Source organism: Lactuca serriola, chromosome 4 (assembly GCF_051521515.1).
Source record: "Lactuca serriola cultivar US96UC23 chromosome 4, Lser_US96UC23_V15, whole genome shotgun sequence".
Lineage (NCBI taxonomy): Eukaryota > Viridiplantae > Streptophyta > Magnoliopsida > Asterales > Asteraceae > Lactuca > Lactuca serriola.
Genome location: NC_136411.1, coordinates 342,093,045 through 342,112,476, shown reverse-complemented (window position 1 = coordinate 342,112,476; position 19,432 = coordinate 342,093,045). Strand labels below are relative to the sequence as shown.

Sequence of the window (19,432 nt, the reverse complement as noted above, 5' to 3'; positions counted from 1 at the left end):
TATCCTTGCCAAAACAATAGATAATTTCAAATCTTTTAAATATTGGTTGTTTATATGATAAATATGGATTATTTCAAATTATTTGGTAATTATCTAATGACTAAAATAATATTAGGTCAAATATAGATAATTATGTAATTAATTGTTTAATTTGAATTATTTGTAGTTTGATCCCTAATGTTTTGAAATGTTTCAAAACTTGCCCTCAAGTTTTGGATTTTTAAAATTTGATTAAAAGTTTAATTTTGAAATGTCAAATTCTAAAACCCTAGTAATTTGAAAAAGTTCAAATCACACCCTTATGGTTTTATTAATTAATTAAAGTGTATAACTAAAAGTGATTTAATAAGCCCATAAAGTTTTGGTTTACATTTAATTAAATTAAAAGTATAATTTACTAAGATAAACCACCTAGTATTTTAAAGTGTAAAATACAGCATATACTATATATAACATTAAAAGTCTAATATTATATATATATATATATACATATATATATATATATATATATATATATATATATATATATATATATATATATCTAACAATGCTCCCACTAGCTTTGACATATACACAGGACTCATCCTCACTCCTCGAAAAGCCAAACTCTTTGACTTTCTCATCGAAACAAAGATTCCATCTGCGAGATGCTTATTTTAATCCATAAATGGATTTCTCAAGCTTATACACTCTATTAGGGTACTTTGCATCGACAAAACCCTCTGTCTGACTCATGTAAACATCCTCTGCCAACTTTCCATTAAGGAGAGTGGTTTTGACATCCATTTTCCATATTTCATAATCATGAAATGCAACTATGGCAAGCATAACCCTAATAGACGTAATCTTCGCTACTGGTGAGAAGGTCTCATCATAGTCAACTCCCGGAGTTTGAGTAAAGCACTTCACAACTAGTCACGCCTTATAAGTGTGTACTTTCCCATCCATGTCAGTATTCTTCTTGAAGGTCCATTTGCACCCGACTATCTTACGACCCAATACATTGTCAACCAAGTTCCAAACTTGATTGTCATACATGGACTTAATCTCGCTTTCTATAGCCTCTTTCCAATTAGCAGACTCGGGGCCTGCCATGGCTTCCTTGTAGTTGTTAGGTTCATCCAGATTTACCAGTATGCTATCACTGATAAATGTATCACCTTCTGCAGTAATATGGAAACCATAAAGCACAGGTGAAACTCTAAATATATTGGAACACCTCAGAGGTACATACTCGTCAATCGGCTCAACAGGAGTTTCCTCCTCAGGTTGATCGCTAGTGTTTGAGGTTCCTTCACCGCTTGACTTTTGAAGCTCTTCAAGGTCAATTTTCCTCCCACTGTCTCCTTGGCTTATGACCTTTTTCTCACAAAAGACTCCTATCCTCGCAACGAAGACAACATTGTCACTCAGTCTGTAGAAGAGATAACTAAAGGATTTATGTGAGTAACCGATGAAAATACACTGCTCACTATGAGGTTCGAGCTTATCGTGAATCTCGTGTCCCACTCCACATATCGTGAGGTGTTTTGGCAACCTTCTTAGTTGGGACTAGATTAAGGATATGGGCGGCAGTCTCTAAGGCACACCTCCAGAATGAGATAGGTAACAAAGCTTGACTCGCCATGGAATGAACCATGTCCAACAAGGTTCAATTGTGCCTCTCAACCACACCATTAAGTTGTGGTGTCCTAGGTGGCATCAACTGAGAAACAATGCCACATTCCTTAAGATAGTCAAGGAACTCGATACTAAGATACTCACCACCCCGATCGTATCGGAGCATCTTTATCTTCCTGCCCAGCTGATTCTCCACTTCCTGTTTAAACTCTTTGAATTTATCAAAGGTTTCAGACTTATGCTTGATTAAGTAGACATAGCCATATCTACTATAATCATCAGTAAAAGTCACATAGAAGTAGTTAGCATCCCTTGTGGCGGTTCTGAAGGGCCCACACACATCAGTGTGTATGAGATCCAACAAACCTTCACCCCTTTCACAAGTATTAGTGAAGGATGACTTGGTTATCTTTCCATGTAAACAGGATTTGCAAGTGTCATTTGACCTTAAGTCGAATGACTCCAAAACTTCAGCATTTTAGAGTTAGCCTATGTGCTTCTTGCTGACATGTCCAAGACGACAATGCCACAAGCATGCTTTATCCAATTCATTGGAAGAATCAATGTGCAACACATTATTTCGTAAGTTGTCTACAACCATCACAGTTTCATATACACCATTACAAGGTAATGCTTTAAAATAAAAAAAACACCATTATAATAAGCATTTATAGCACCAATTTCATTATCAAATGAAAAACTAAAACATTGTTTGTACAAACCATGAAATGAAATAATATTTCTCACCATTTTAGATGAGTAGCAATAATTATTCAAATCTATATCTAACCAACTACTAAGCAATAAAGAGTAAACTCCAATCTTGGTCATATGTGAAAGCTTCCTATTCCCTATGATCAAGTTTATCTTCCCATGCTCCGCATCCGTATTTTGTTTTAGGCCCTGCATGGGTGGGTTTAACCTTCCCATCTTTAACATCCTGCAAGTATTTGGGGCAACTTTGCTTCCAGTGTCCTTTCTCATGACAGTAGAAACACCCTGCTTCCTTAGGAATGGAAGAGGGAGCAACAGAACCAGCCTTGGTCCCACTTAAAGAGGATCCATCAAGAGACTTTCCCTTACGAATCTTTGAGGGAGCCTTCCTCTTCTTCCCCTTGTCCAATTGCCAGAACAGGGGCGATGGTAGGAGTAGTAACAATGGATTTACCTTTGAGACTACTTTCAACAGTCCTTAAAATCCCTTGAAGTTTGCTAAGTGTGACCTCCTCCTTGTTCCTATGATAGGACATGCGAAACTGATCATAACATGGAGGTAAAAAGTGTAGAATGATATCTATAGCCAGCTCCTCAGGGAATTTCACATTAACTTTAGCAATCGGTCCACAAACCTTTACATTTTCTGCAAGTGACCTGTGATGGGTTCACCATCCTTCATCCTGGTTGTTATCATGAAAGAGATGATTTCATCCTGGTGCAAGTGGCCTGTGATGGGTTCACCATCCTTCATCCTGGTTGTTATCATGAAAGAGATGATTTCATACCTCTCTTGACGAGCACTCTGATGTTATCTCTTCATCAGGTCCTGGTGCATCTCAAAAGGGTAGTAGTCCTCATAGGAATTTTGGAGTTCAGCTGTCATGGTGGCCAACATAATACAAGACACCTTGGTGGCATCCTTTTCATGAGTCCTAAACTCAGCGATCTCCTTAGGAGTAGCAGAAGACTCATCGATTTCCTTAAGCTCCTTGTCTAGGACATATTCCTTGTCCTCATAGCGAGTGACCATCCTGATGTTCCTAATCCAATCATTAAAGTTGAAACAATCAAAAATGACTCTCTTACACAAGTTCATGAGAGAGAAGGAGCCAATAGGGTTTGAGCCAAAAGTAGTGTTGGAAGACATCTAAAAAGAAAGAAGACAAAGTTTAGATTAGATAAAGAGTCCTTAATATAACACCCAAAATGAAATATTAAGGCTAGGACCCAACACAATATTTTACAAATTGAAAGAGGGATGCCGTAATCCAACTTGCAAAATATTTTAAGGTAGGTAAATGACGATTTAGCAATTTCCACCATGAAAAACGAAATTGTTATTAATTTTTAATTGGATTGAAACTCCTAGATCCATTGAGATTCATTGAACAATTCAATGGCATGATTAAATCTCGATTATGCCCTTCAGGTTTGTGACTGGGATACCGATGATCACAAACAAAGTGTGAATAACCATGTAAAATGTGCTTGGTACTCTCGACATCATTTATCACCCAATCAATGTGCCGGTTAACCACATACGCTCCATTGATCTTATGATAAACATCGAGCCACCCTTTTCCACCCTTACTAGTCCAAGTTAATGTGTCGGTTAACCACACATGCTCCATTAACGACTTGGCAAGGTGCAAAGTGCAGTTTTCATGGATTAGCATCAATTTCACATTTTCCTAAAGTAACTAAGATTGGGAATTTTAATAAAACATTTAGTTACTTTATTATTATCATTATACTTTTAATGAGAGTTATAGTCCTATCCTACCCGTTCAGCTAACGACCCTCCACCAGTCAAGGAAGCAGCAGGTGAGAGTGAACACCCATTAAACTGCCATTTTATAGGCAATAACCTTACATCCCCTTATAGACTGACTTCGTGAATGAGGCCTACTAATAAAATCATAATATTATAAAGTATAAGGGTTGAATTTAAAACTTTTAAAATTCTAGGGTTTGGAATTAAAGTATCTTAAGTTTGACTTTACAAATTCCAAATCATGAGGACAAGTTTTGACACTATTCAAAACTTTTCATTTTCTTAACTTATGAGTTCAATGACTTTTTTGAAAAAGAATTTTGGTTTTCCATAACTTGAGGACACGTTGTGGAATCCATTAAAAAGCATTTAGATCAACAATTAAAAGTGTCAAATAATATCTATGATCTAGACAAACTCATAAGCAAAAATAATTCACATCACCAATTTTCAAGAAATTAGCTAATCACATAAACTAATACAAATCTTGAAACTTTGACAATTATCTTTTAATTGGACAAGCATGATCATTACCTTATGAAAAAAAATATGTTTCATGGTTCAAAAAACAGTTTCGGGCAATGATCCTAATTCAATTTCTAGCCAAAAGTCGAAAATTTGCCCACTGCAACACCAACTCGGCGAGTGCATGAACTGGACTTGTCGAGTTGGTCATTTAACAAAGGAACTCGACGAGTCACCCAGTGGACTCGGCGATTTCACTGGGCAGAAGATAGAAATTCGATTTTTTACACTTTGAAAATCAATCTAACATCAAGTATAATAGAAAACAAGCCTAGGCTCTGATACCACTGAAGAGTTTTGAGCATCCTAACAACCTTAAGGTACACATACAACCCTAAATTCTTTGGATCTATGTTTTCTCTAATTATACACGCAAAATGATTTTCCAAATCATTTTCCTAACTAGCATACAAACATAGGTACTAGTATATCAAAAATCTAGTTAGAACACATACCTTTTCTTGTAGCTTGATTGCTTGGACCTTTAAGAGCCTAACACCCCAAATGTGATGCCTCAAATGCTTCACACAACACCACCAACAATGGAGGACTTGAGAGAGCATGACTTGAACTCAAAATCGACTATGGCTCTTCCAAGAACACTAGGGAGCAGATTTTAGGAGCTCGAGGGTTTCTTATATAGTGTGGCAAAACTAGGGTTGCACCATGTAAACCCTAATGTGCATGACCTTCCGTATTCCTTATGATCCATGGGTTTAAACCTCCATGGATCATCCATGGGTTGTCTCATGGTTTTAGCCCAACATAAGGAATCATGGATCATTAGCCCACACCATAAGAACGAATGATTTACCAAATCAACTCCTTATATTTAATTAGTCTCTTTTATCACAAAATTAATTCCAAACTAATTCTTGATCAATACTAATTAAATAATATGATTTCGTATTAATATATTAGAACTTATAATATATTAATAAACCATAAATATCCACTTCTCATAAGTCAATCCTTACAAATTGTTCTGATGCCATGCAACACAAATGGACCATGCTACTCTCGGATCAAGTACATACCAATTATAGTTATGGACATAGATAGTAAATCCAACATATAGATCTAGCCTTGAATAGAGTCCTAATGGATAAAGTTGAAAACTTTATACATTAAGTAATTGAAAAAAACTTGGATCAGAGATTATGAGATTAGATCTGAAAGGATTAAGCACTTAATGAAGCTTATGGAAATCTTCCTGTTCCCACGATGTGGTAATAGGCTTTCCATGACATGATGGTTCTCAGTTTTTTGACTGTTTTGTCCTGGATTGGCCACGAGGTGGCCAAGAGCTTGCCACGACATGGTGTTCGTTAACTTGTTGATCATTGACGTTTATTGACCGTTGACTATTGATTTTTTGACCAGTTTGACCTTTGGTTAAACTTGATGGTATTAAGTTATTGATTAAGGTTTGCCTTTTTCTGGTGATATTCGATTTGCAAGTCTGATTAGCGTGAAGAGATGAAATGTTGCTATGTGTCACACCCCCAAACCGGAACGACGGAAACGTTCAAGGAGGATGACGTCATGTACAATATCACAACAATTGCATCATAGTAATCAAAGAAAACACAATCATTACATTGATAAAATATAGTGTTTACATCTGTTCAATACATAGTTTGTATAATATCAAAAGTGTAAAGCAAAACTATAAAAGACATGACTCTTTAAAGCTCTGTCTTCTCAAAACCTATGGGTGTGCCTGTCTACCGGTTCCTTGAGAATACAAGTAGTTTTGAAAGTGTATTAACATTTAAGTTGGTGAGTTCATAAGTATATTTTCGAGATGGAAAGCTTGTTCTTGATCTTTGAAAATGTTATAGTTTACTTCCAGAAAATCCAATATTTTCATTAGTAAATGAAATGTAGTCTTAAGCCTTAAGACCAAAATGTATGTAGTTACTGTATTCTGAAGTAGTAAATTATAGGGTTATTAATAAATAAAACTATATCATGAATGTTTCTTGAAATTTGTATGTTGTACTAGTGTACTCTGTACTAGAAGGTAGAATACTGTAGTAGTGTCTGTAGTAGTGTTTGTATGAAAACCTTCTTGTATGAGTGCCTGGAATCCACCAGTTATAGTGTAAAATAGTGTACTGTAGTTTCATTATTTAAAATAAACCTTTTGTATGAGTGCTTGGAATCCACCAGCTCTAGTGTAAAATAGTGTACTGTAGTTTTATTACATAAAATAAAACATTTGAAGTAGTGTTAATCCCATAAACAAATGTTTTAGTTGATATTATTGTGAGTTTCATATAACCGTGTTTGATATGACCTAGTGGTCTCTACGATGTTCTTTAGGCGTCTGAATGTTATGATATTTGTCACCCCAGGCCTGCCGGCCTAGCTGTTGCAAGCAGCTCAGGTGCGAGATTGTCAGTCCCGTATAGATTTATACACAAATATGAAATAATTTTCTTAAATTGATAAATATCATATTTACATTTATTTTTTCAAGATATTTCATCTTTACCTCTTTGTGAATAACCAAATATGAAATAATCTTCTTAAATTGATAAATATTTCAATTAATCAAACAATTAAATTTTAGAAATATTTCAATTAATCAAACAATTAATTTGGATAAGTTGTAAACATAGAAGTTTCATATATATATATATATATATATATATATATATATATATATATATATATATATATATATATATATATATATATGTTGGATTAGTGTCTAAGTCCATAACTATTTTGGTATGTACTTGACCCGATTATTAGCATGGTCCTTTTGGGTTGCCTTCACCATAGCAATATGTAGGATGATTTAAGGAGAGAAAGGTTTAAATATGATTTATTAATATATTATGAGAATAATATATTAAAGGAGAAATCATATTGTTTAATTAGAATTAGTCAAGAATTAATTGATAATTAATTTTGTGGCTAAAAGAGATTAATTAAATTTAGGGGACTGGACTGCAATTATTGGATAATTGAGTTATTGGGCTAAGGAATGCTAAAGAAGTAAGGGGTGAACGAAATTATGATGGAAGCCCATCATATTTTCATCCATGGTCTTATCCAGAAGGTTCCATGGGCTGCTTAGAGTTTAAGCTGTCCATTAGGGTTTTGACTGAAACCCTAGCAGCCCACACAAGTATATAAAGGACCCCTTAGGCTCCAAAAACGTGGACAACTGATTCTCTAGGGTTTCTAGTCGTTTTTGGGCAGCCTCCTTTCTTCTCCTCTTCATCCAAGTTGCATAAGGTGTTTGTGACTCCATTAGAGGTGCAACACTTGAGGCACTAAGCTTTTGAAGCAAATCCAAGCAAGGAATTGATTGTTATTGCTATATAACAATCAAAGGTAATTCTATAAACCCTAATCTAGTTTATAATATGTTAGATCTAAGTTTATTAGTCTTGGATTCAAAGCATGTACAATAGAGAAACCTAGATCCAAGCATTAGGGCTTGTATGAGCACATAGGATTGTTCTTATGCTTAAAACCCATTAGTGGTATCAGAGCCTTGATTGGTTTCAGTTGTATGTGATGCTTAACTATTTTGTTTGCTGAAAAAACGATTTTCTGGCCTCTGCCCGACCCGACTCGGTGAGTCAGTGGATGAACTCGGCGAGTCTGTCTGACTCGGCGAGTCCAGGGGTCAGACAGAGGGAATTTCGGGTTTTAACTTCTGTTTTGACTTGGATTTGATGCTTAATTCGTTGTTTGAAGTTAAAATCCGATTTTTATCTTAAATTAGTGATTATCCTTGCCAAAACAATAGATAATTTCAAATCTTTTAAATATTGGTTGTTTATATGATAAATATGGATTATTTCAAATTATTTGGTAATTATCTAATGACTAAAATAATATTAGGTCAAATATAGATAATTATGTAATTAATTGTTTAATTTGAATTATTTGTAGTTTGATCCCTAATGTTTTGAAATGTTTCAAAACTTGCCCTCAAGTTTTGGAATTTAAAATTTGATTAAAAGTTTAATTTTGAAATGTCAAATTCTAAAACCCTAGTAATTTGAAAAAGTTCAAATCACACCCTTATGATTTTATTAATTAATTAAAGTGTATAACTAAAAGTGATTTAATAAGCCCATAAAGTTTTGGTTTACATTTAATTAAATTAAAAGTATAATTTACTAAGATAAACCACCTAGTATTTTAAAGTGTAAAATACACCATATACTATATATAACATTAAAAGTCTAATATTATATATATATATATATATATATATATATATATATACATATATATATATATACATATATATATATATATATATATATATATATATATATATATATATATATATGTATGAGTAAGCAGTCAGTCTTACCGTTAGTAGGCCTCATTCACGAAGCTGGTCTATAAGGGGTGTTTAAGGAAATTGCCTATAAAATGGCGATTGAATGGGTATCCACTCTTACCCACCGCACTCTTGACTAGTGGAGGGTCGTTAGCCGAACGGGTAGGATAGGACAGAAACCTTCCATTATAAGTATAATGAAGTATAAAGTAACTAAATGCTTTTACAAATTCCCAAATCATAGTTACTTTAGGAAAAATGTGAAATTGTATGCTAACCCATGGAATTACACTTCGTACCCTTGCCAAACGTTAGTGGAGCGTGTGTGGTTGACCGGCACACTAATTTGGGGATGACATTGGTGGCAAAGGGTGGCTCGATGCTTATCATAGATCAATGGAGCGTGTGTGGCTAACCGGCACATTGATTAGGTGATAGTAGCATTGAGTGCACCACGTGATTCGTATGGTTATTCACACCTTATTTGTGATCCTCGGCATCCCAGTCACAAATAGTAGGGCATAATTGAGATTAAACATGCCATTGAAAAGTTCAATGAATCTCAAAAGATCTAGGAGTTTCAATTCATTTAAAACTTAATCTTCCTTTTCGTTTTTCTTGGTGGAAATTAGTAAATCGTCATTTACCTACCTTCAAATATTTTGCAACTAGATTACGGCATCCCTTTTCTAGGTTGTAGAATATTGTGTTGGATCCTAGCCTTAATAACTCATTTGGGTGTTTTATTAAGGACTCAATCAACTTAACTTGAATTTTCTCCTGTTTTTTAGATGTCTGACTCTAACCGTGGTATTCCCGAATCCCAAGGAAAAAGTGTTCCTAATGAAGGTGAAAGCTTGATTCAAAGTGAAGGATCACTATGGACTAGCTTGATTTCACTTCCTCCTCTTCCTCCCGTTATTCTCCCTAACCCTAATGATCGAAGATTTGAAAGGTTCAAGATCACCGAATCCCTATTGGAAATGGAACATTAAGATGGCAAGCCCGTGTGTGCTCACATCCTAGGGATGAAATCACACATTGATAGGTTGATTATGTTGGGTGCGTCTATCTCAAATAAGTTGGCTGTGGACTGGGTTCTTCAATCACTCCCTGAATCATGTGATAAGTTCATAAGAGAGTATTATATGATGAAACTTGACGCAACCCTCATTGACTTGACTTACATGCTTATTGCTGCTGAATCAGAAATGATTTGGCGAAGTAATGGAGCATATTTGTCTGATAATTCAACCAACCATGCTTCCGTGGACACTCTAGGAGAACCCACCTGTTCTTGCTGCCAAGAGAAGGGGCAATGGATACGAAGCTGCCCGAAGGACCTAAAGAGTCTAAGAAATGGGAGAGTCGATAAGTATGGCTCTACTTCAGGTATAAAATCCACTATCTAACTCCATTTAAATTCCTATTCTTTATTCATAATGTGATAAGATTACATTTGCATGTTTTGCAGGATTAGAGAAAAGAGAGGAAGTTTGATGGAAGAGCAAGATGAGTCTGATCACGAAGAAATGGATTTCGACCGCATGAATTCGAAGATCAGATTTTGAGCTTAGGAAGTTTTGATAGATTTGTTAGGAGTATATGATTACATAGTTTTTCATTTGAATTTTGCATTGTAAGGACATGTTTTGTGCTGCTTTTATGAATAAAATAAATTTTGGTTTTTATCTTATTTGTTTATCCTTGCAATGAAATATATGGAAAATTGATGTTTGTGTGCTTCTATTATTAGCAAAATGGATTTGATTCTTAATTATGTTATTTGTGGAAATGTCAAAAGTTTACAAAATAGGGAGAGTTTCTCATCGCCCAAGTTTCAATTGGACAGAAACTTGGAATCATGCAATGTGTATTGTATGATGAATGAAAAACTTTCACATTTGGGAAACTTAGACTAATTCTTTGGCAAAGTGTCAATTGAAGGACAAGGAGATCAAGTACACAAGGTTGTGCGTTGATCAAGTCCACCACAAGAGTGACAAAGATATTCGTCATGATTTACTAAAGTTTAGTAAATATGATTATACGTATAAGATTAAGTGTAATTCTGAGTTGATTGAAAGAGTTTCAATGAATAGTAGAACGAATAAAGAAGAATCAAGTAGGCAGAAAGATAAAAGTTTCTCTTTTCTAAGAAGAAGGGAGAGTACCTTTTATTGTGTTTTATGATAAGTCTTAAAGATTAAGAACCATGTCTCAATAGATCCTCTAATTGAGTCTTAGTGCAATTGCATGTCTGAGAATAGGAATCGAGTATTGTAGAAATGGTTAAATCAATAAGTCAATCATACTTCGTTCCAATATCAAGTCTTAGAGTCAAGATTGTGACAAGTTTTAAGTAGGTTTATAACACTCATCAAATGTGGAATTTAGAAAAAGGTTTCCTTATTCTTGCACATCTGAAATTGGTAAGTTGTGCTGTCTTGGATAAGACAATGACCAACTAGGACCAATTATGTGAAGTTTTTTGTCTTGATAAGAACTACACTAACTCTTGAACATTTGCTTTGTCAAGAAATGTTTCTTGACAAGAGAATATTATATGTCAAGGAGTCAGTGGGAGTCTTAATGGTCTTGAAAGGTTTCAAGAACAAATCAAGAATAAACCTTATCGATCATCACTAGCACACGAATTGAGGTTTACAACCTATCGTGCTGACATTATTTTCTGTGCCATTCCAATTGAGTTAGTTGTGTATTCTATGAGTTCTCATTTGAATGCATACTAGAGCCTTAGTCGATGGAAAATACATTGATATGTATGGACAAATTACTAAACTACTTGGAAGACATGGTGGGCACTCGTGTTACCATAGGGCAAGAAATCAAGATTAAGAAAGTTCAGTCCATATGAGTTTGGATTTGTCGCAAACCTTGGTTTTGGCAAATTCACATGGATAGGAACTCATACACCATAAAATCTGAGTGTCATAAGATTCCCTCCTTCATGAAAATGACTATGAGGAAATGCTTTCACTAAGAGAGATCTTAAGAAGATAGCAATTGTGAGAAAATTGTATTCTTAAATTCGATTATGGTTACGACATCCCTTTCCATAGTTCGAAATGTGAGATTTGGCAATTAGTTTGAACATTTGGAACTTAGTAACATAAGTTCTAAATTGTTTAAGCACACATATGAGCTATCTAAGGCAAAGGTGTATAAGTTAAAGAAGCTTAGATAAAGGCTTATCGAAGCATCTGGTATTAGAAATATGAATTTCAGAAATTCAATAGGCATTGTTTTCTGGAAGTTCATTTGTTTTCTGAATACATGTCAAAGCTAGTGGGAGCATAAATGTTATGCTTATATGATAATCATCATGATAGTGGGAGCATAAGTGTTATGCTTGTATGATTATTATGGCAAGTATTGCAAGTTAGCAATATTAATTATAGAAAAACAAAGATTCAATTTGCAAAATTGCATGGGTTGAAAAGTTGGTTTGCTATAATTAAGGGAGAGAATATTATACTCCGTTTCAAAATCTAAAGCTTAGATTAAGAAATTTTAATATTTTTCAATCAAAGGATACATTGTGTGTTCTTAAAATTCGATTATGATTACGGCATCCCTCTTCATAGTTCGAATTGTGAGAACATGACACATAAAATATTATGGCAAAGGATTGGTAAAGTATCATATCTTTATGTAAGACATTATGCATCATGTCCCATACGCTTCGGGTATAGGATCGATTGCAAATGCTATAATATTTACCATTCTAAATTTTTTCCAAACGTCTAGCGCATTCAGAGGGAAAAAGACTAGAATTGGTTTTGACTAAAATAATTAAACAACTATCAAAGGACGATCCAAAGTTCGCTGAGGATTGGTTGCTTGTGAGTAGTTGGGAGTATGGTATTGGATGGACCATATCGACATTATTATGAATAGATAAGATTCTATTAAGGATGAGTTGTCATATGGAAAATGTGGAAATGTTTCCATATTGAGAGTTGGAGATTGAGAGTCTATGCCTAGATAGAAACTTTCTGCATGAAGGATGTTCAAAGGAATGTACTTTGAATGTGAGACTTCACGTCTATGGAATTGTCTTGTAGCAATTTCTAAGAAAGTACTTTGTAATTTCATTGGCCAAGTTTTGGTGACTTTTGTGCTATGACTTTACGAAAGGATCGTTGCGTAAAATATTAGAATCTAGCATATTCTAGTAGTGGCAAGAACCTTGTGTTCTTACACTAACAATGGGGATTAAGGAATTGTGAAATGAGCATCATTGAAAAAGTTTTTTTCAATTGATCTATTTCACAAAGCATGGACCATAGGAAACAAAGTGTGCATGCTTGGAGCATGGGACAATTGTTGTTGTAATTCAAGTAATAAGTTGATTATCCAAAACATTAAATGATAAATAATGAGTAATCAATATGGTTGATAAATAGAAGTGTTTTATTTACTCTCACAAGTTTGAGGCTATATAGGATTAAGTATCATTGTTATGTTTCAATTTGCATGTTTTGACTTCCAGAATAACTAGGTTATTCAAACATCCACAGTTGGTCATACGTTAGGAGTAGGTATGAATAAAGACTGTCATGAATCTGTCTGTAGATTGTCTGAAGTGTTTAGACATGGCACAAGTTTGCTGCAGAGTTCATGAGTGCTTTGATAAGATTAGAGTATTGGATTAAACCCACGCTCACTTGGATCACTTCATGGTTTTATCACGAGTGATTAGTGAGACGATAATATTGTATATTCTTGAAACCGAGACGTGTGAGTTGTTATTTGTTGGTCGGTTACACATTGATAATAAGTAAACGCACCAGTAACTTGGTGTTATAAAGCTTATTGTTGTGTGTGATTCGATCAATAAATGCAAGCGAGCATTTGAATCGAAGTTTATCCATTCCTTTTACCCAAAGTGGGATAAAAGCAATATCTATGGGCCTCTCGATGATTTAGTGATGACACCTAAGTGCTTGGCCAAGCCGGGACTAAGTTGATGTGTTCAATTGTAGTCTGTTATCAGTCGTCATAAATCAGAAGTCGGGAAATAGTATAGAGAGAATGATTGAAATTCATGTCTTTTGTCTATACGATATCTTGAGAATGGAGGAATATATAATCCCTTATCTAGAGGACACGCTATCTGATAAGATCAGAGTTGACAGCGGCTTTTGAAAGCTACGATTGCTGATCAGGTTATGAAGTCATACGGAAAATAGTTATTAGACTTATCCAAGTGGGAGACTGTTGGATTAGTGTCTAAGTCCATAACTATTTTGGTATGTACTTGACCCGATTATGAGCATGGTCCTTTTGGGTTGCCTTCACCATAGCAATATGTAGGATGATTTAAGGAGAGAAAGGTTTAAATATGATTTATTAATATATTATGAGAATAATATATTAAAGGAGAAATCATATTGTTTATTTAGTATTAGTCAAGAATTAATTGATAATTAATTTTGTGGCTAAAAGAGATTAATTAAATTTAGGGGACTGGACTGCAATTATTGGATAATTGAGTTATTGGGCTAAGGAATGCTAAAGAAGTAAGGGGTGAACGAAATTATGATGGAAGCCCATCATATTTTCATCCATGGCCTTATCCAGAAGGTTCCATGGGCTGCTTAGAGTTTAAGCTGTCCATTAGGGTTTTGACTGAAACCCTAGCAGCCCACACAAGTATATAAAGGACCCCTTAGGCTCCAAAAACGTGGACAACTGATTCTCTAGGGTTTCTAGTCGTTTTTGGGCAGCCTCCTTTCTTCTCCTCTTCATCCAAGTTGCATAAGGTGTTTGTGACTCCATTAGAGGTGCAGTACTTGAGGCACTAAGCTTTTGAAGCAAATCCAAGCAAGGAATTGATTGTTATTGCTATATAACAATCAAAGGTAATTCTATAAACCCTAATTCAGTTTATAATATGTTAGATCTAAGTTTATTAGTCTTGGATTCAAAGCATGTACAATAGAGAAACCTAGATCCAAACATTAGGGTTTGTATGAGCACATATGATTGTTCTTATGCTTAAACCCTATCAATATATATATATATATATATATATATATATATATATATATATATATATATATATATATATATATATATATTACATTATAAAGGAAAGCTAACTTTTTCTAAAAATAGATTGAATATAATAATTTTATTTTTTAAGACGTCCAAATTATTAAGCTAATAGTACAAGCCACCACCAATAAAATAATATTAAATTTTAAACCTAACCATATTTAAATTAAATTGTACAAAAAAAAATAATACATTACATACAACTTAACTTGCCAATGCATTCTGAATACAATACATGCCGGGTGTTTTTCCTTGTTATCTCTGTTTATCTTGACCTCATCCTAGATTTATTAAATTCCCATTTAATTCGACAATAAAAAAAAGCATATTAAGCGGTGGACCAAACTCAGCCAACATAAAAATTGGACCAAGTCATCAGACCTCAACTAAAACTCAAAATCCCTTAATCTCAATCACCCTTAATTCCCTCTTTATCCCTAACGTCCAATTCTCAAAATCAGAAATCTTCGTCTTGCTCTACGACTGACGTGGCTTTTCTTCTTGGCACGGTTTTACTCAGATTCAACAAGGTGCCCCATCAGTACCGCATCACCAGTGCACATCACCAACGATATTCAAAATGAAGAAAATGCAAAAGGAAACAAAGAAACGGCGACACTATGAAGAGATCAGGTGAAATATATGACACATTTTTCCTGTTTCTAATTTGAAAACTTGTTTGTTTCTAATTTGAGATCAGGTGAAATGTTAGACCAATAATCAAAGTTAATTATTGGTTGCAGATCAGGTGTTTGATGAGGTAAGGAGATGCTGTAATAAAAGTGAAATTACCTACTCATCCCTACCATTAAACAAGTCATTATCTGTTAGGTTCTGATGATATCTGTGTTCAATATATCTTCGTAATCTCAACCAATAATTGGATCACAGATTCCACAAATTCAGTTTTCTATATGGAATATTGGAGTTACAATCACATTTCGTTTTTCATATGGAGTATTGGAGTCACATTTAAGATTTCCGCCTGTGCTTATGCCTTCCCCAACGACAGGTATTTGGTCATAATATTCTTTTCCCTTTTAGTTCATATTTTATAATTTATAAGATTTGTTTATGTTTTCAAAGCTAACATTAAAGACCAAATGAAAAGTGTGAATCTTCACCTCATTCCATGCTTTTTTTTTTTTAAGTATGAAGATAACAAATTTTATGATTTTTCAGGAAAATGGAATTCTTTTAAATGATGAATTCCTAGATGTTTATATGACAATAATGCAAGTAATTGCATTATTCAACTCGGGTTTCAAAGGCAATTTAAGGAAAACGAAGTCCCAAATATAAGTTCAATTTGTTCCCATCCCCAAACGTTTCTGGTGCGTCACAATAGGTTTATTTTCTAATTAATATTCATATTTTTAAATTTTTTTTCATAGTATTGTTAGTTTTTAGGGGTTTTAGTGAGGATTCCATTGTTTCACTGGTGATGTGAAGATCAACAAAATACCATACATATAATGATAACGTATTAGTTTCTTAAAAAATTGATTTAGGGTTTGTTCGTGTCAGAATGGAAACTTTAGTCAAAATAGAAAAATATGGTTCTTGACCTTTTTAGATGGAAGCGGTATTTTGGTCAAAACTTAAAAATGTTGATGAATTGTTGTTTATCAAATGCACTATAAGATGATTTAAATGTTTATGACATGCAATAATCGTTTCTATATTGTTTATTATCCTTAACTAATATTCCATGTAATGATAATTGTGAAATGCCACGTTGGATTGACGGAAACGTGTGCATGATCATTTGTGTCACTATCAAATCACATGAGCATGGTGGGTAAGGTAGCCCCGCCCATAATGGCCCATTAGTTCCAAGGAGATTAACTTGTAATCTTCATTGAAGATCTTGTGATCTTCAAAGTAATTAGATAAGGAAGTGGAGAATTGAGAAGTAATGTAATTAATCTCTTTGCCCACAACCTATTTTTGAAACATGAAACACTATGAAACTTTGCATTTTAAGAGACATCAATTATTTTGTTTCATATTTTGTCAACACTTAATTGCTACATGATGTTTTAATTCCCTGAGGAAACAACAACTATTCTACTGGTTATTGCAAATGCTACAATAAGGGTATCCAAAAAGTATATAGCCAAATTTAGTACTCTTGTTCTTTGCTGAGTGGTTATTGTTGTTCTGGTTCAAGTTTTCATTTTTGCTCAAATCCGATTGGTGATAAAATAATTTCAATAAAAATTTCAAATAGAAACAAGCTTAATATATTAAGTCAACTATTTTCTTTTATTGTCGTATGTATTTCATGTTATTTGGGAGATGCATTGTTTCCATATAAAAAGTAATCTTTGAAACAAATACACTCGCCAAAAAAACTATTTGGGAAAGGAAACAATTCGTTGCGTAAAACCGATTTGAAATATAATATGTTTCCAAGAACTAATCAACAAAGGAAACTAATTGCCGAGTGAAACTATTTTAAACCGCAACGCCTAGGATATATATAATTGAAGATAGGTAAATAGATTTACTACTTTGAACTACCAACTTTAATGACAAGTATTCCATACTACAAACAAAGTTAAAAAAAAAAAAAAACAAAAAAAAACATCAAAATTTCCGAGAAAAAAAAATTTCTTGAAGATTAAGTTTACTTGAGTATAATCTAGATAAGTACGAACTCCTCCAGCATAGTCCTGGCCCCCGGTTCTTTAAGATTAGGTTGAAGGTATCTATTTTTCACAAATGGGTTGAACATGCAAAACATCACCATATAGAACCCAAGACCAGTTACTTCCAATAACCCAATAGACATCGACACTATGCCATAACACATAATGACCATGTATCCAAAAAAAACCATTGAGAACATTGCCAAATATTTCCTAGCAGCCTTCGTATCATTCTCAGTCTCTTCGGTCTCCCAAACGGAGCAAATCAGACTCACTGTAGGGAACATTATAACATAGCAACAGCCGGTCTCTATCGCCAATAGGACACTGTTCCAAGTCACCCAGCCTTTAATAAAAGGGCCACTTTCCCCTTTTACAATTAAAGCAACAGTAGCCAAAACCTGAATTGGGATCAATACCATCAAAACCTTCTTGTGAATTATCTTTTCTTGCAAAAAGGGCCTCAACAAAAACCAACCATCACTGATCACCACCATCACAATGTACAAAAGCACAGCTTTGATGAGCTGAAATATGTAAAACATGACATTCCAGTCATGAAGAGGATTACCTGTAACCTTCGTATGATAATGAATTTTTGCAGCACTGAACAAGCTAAGCGACTTCATAACAAGCAACACGCCCATTAGTAAATGAAACCTGTTGACAGATAGCTTGTTCTTGAAGCATACCAAGATCCAAAACCCTAGAAGAATGAGATAAACGAGGGAGAAATTAGAGTAAAGATACGGAAGCTGTGTTAGCTCGGCTGATAGATAGTCTTTGGTGTTGCCATTATCAGTGTTGTAGAACTCTGTCCTGACGTCCATCGTCACGTAGGATAAACGGTTGCAATTGGTGAAGTAGAGCGAGTAATCACTGGGAAAAGTCACAGAGTGGGATTTGTTGAAGGAAGACTGAGAAGGAGGGGAGAGATCTTGGAAAGTAAAGAGTAGTGAGATGTATTTGGAATCCAGGTCGCATGGAATATCTTCGTGATTCATATACTCTCTTACAACATTCGAGAAAAGGTAGAAACCAATACGTGAAGGGTTAGGTTGTGATAAGTTGGAGGTGACCGGCACTGAGGTAACAGACACAGAGGAGATGGCAATGGAGACATGACCGGTTTCTGTAAAGCCGAAATTCTCGAAGAAGATAAAGCGTCGGTTATCGGATCGGATCTTCACAGAAGTGATCTCCCCGGTGGATGGTGCTGTGAAGAGGACGAAGAGGAGGAGAACACCAGTAACGATTCTGGCTAAATTCATCCTGCTGGATTCACCGGTGAGGAAGACAGTGAGTAAGAGAGATAATGCAATGGATCGTTTATATAGAATCTGAATTAAGCCTATAACTTCTCCAACAAATTATTCAAAAAATACGAAAGGATATACAAGAAAAGGTATATATCCACTAATCATCATCATCATAATATAACAATATGTACTTGGTAGATATATGCACCGAAGGTTCGTGAAATTCAATCCTTTTGTTTTTCTGCCGAGTAAATCTCTTTGTATATATTTCTACACGCGTTTGCTTTCAAATTTTATATTTCAACATCCTAAATTAATGTAACAACCGAAAAATATGCATGCCATGTCTAACTATAGATAATGCTCATGGCTTTTCATTATACAAATTTGCATATATACTAATATACATAGCCACCATTAACCTAACTCCACCTCTTTGAAATAACACCAGGAAAAAATATGTATTCTAATGATGGATATA

The 19,432-nt window shown here is 34.4% G+C and overlaps 1 pseudogene; it reads right to left on the bottom strand.

Moving 5' to 3' along the window:
* Positions 1–17,555: 17,555 nt before the first annotated feature.
* Positions 17,556–19,085, bottom strand: LOC145100729 (protein CANDIDATE G-PROTEIN COUPLED RECEPTOR 7 pseudogene; annotated as a pseudogene).
* Positions 19,086–19,432: the final 347 nt, after the last annotated feature.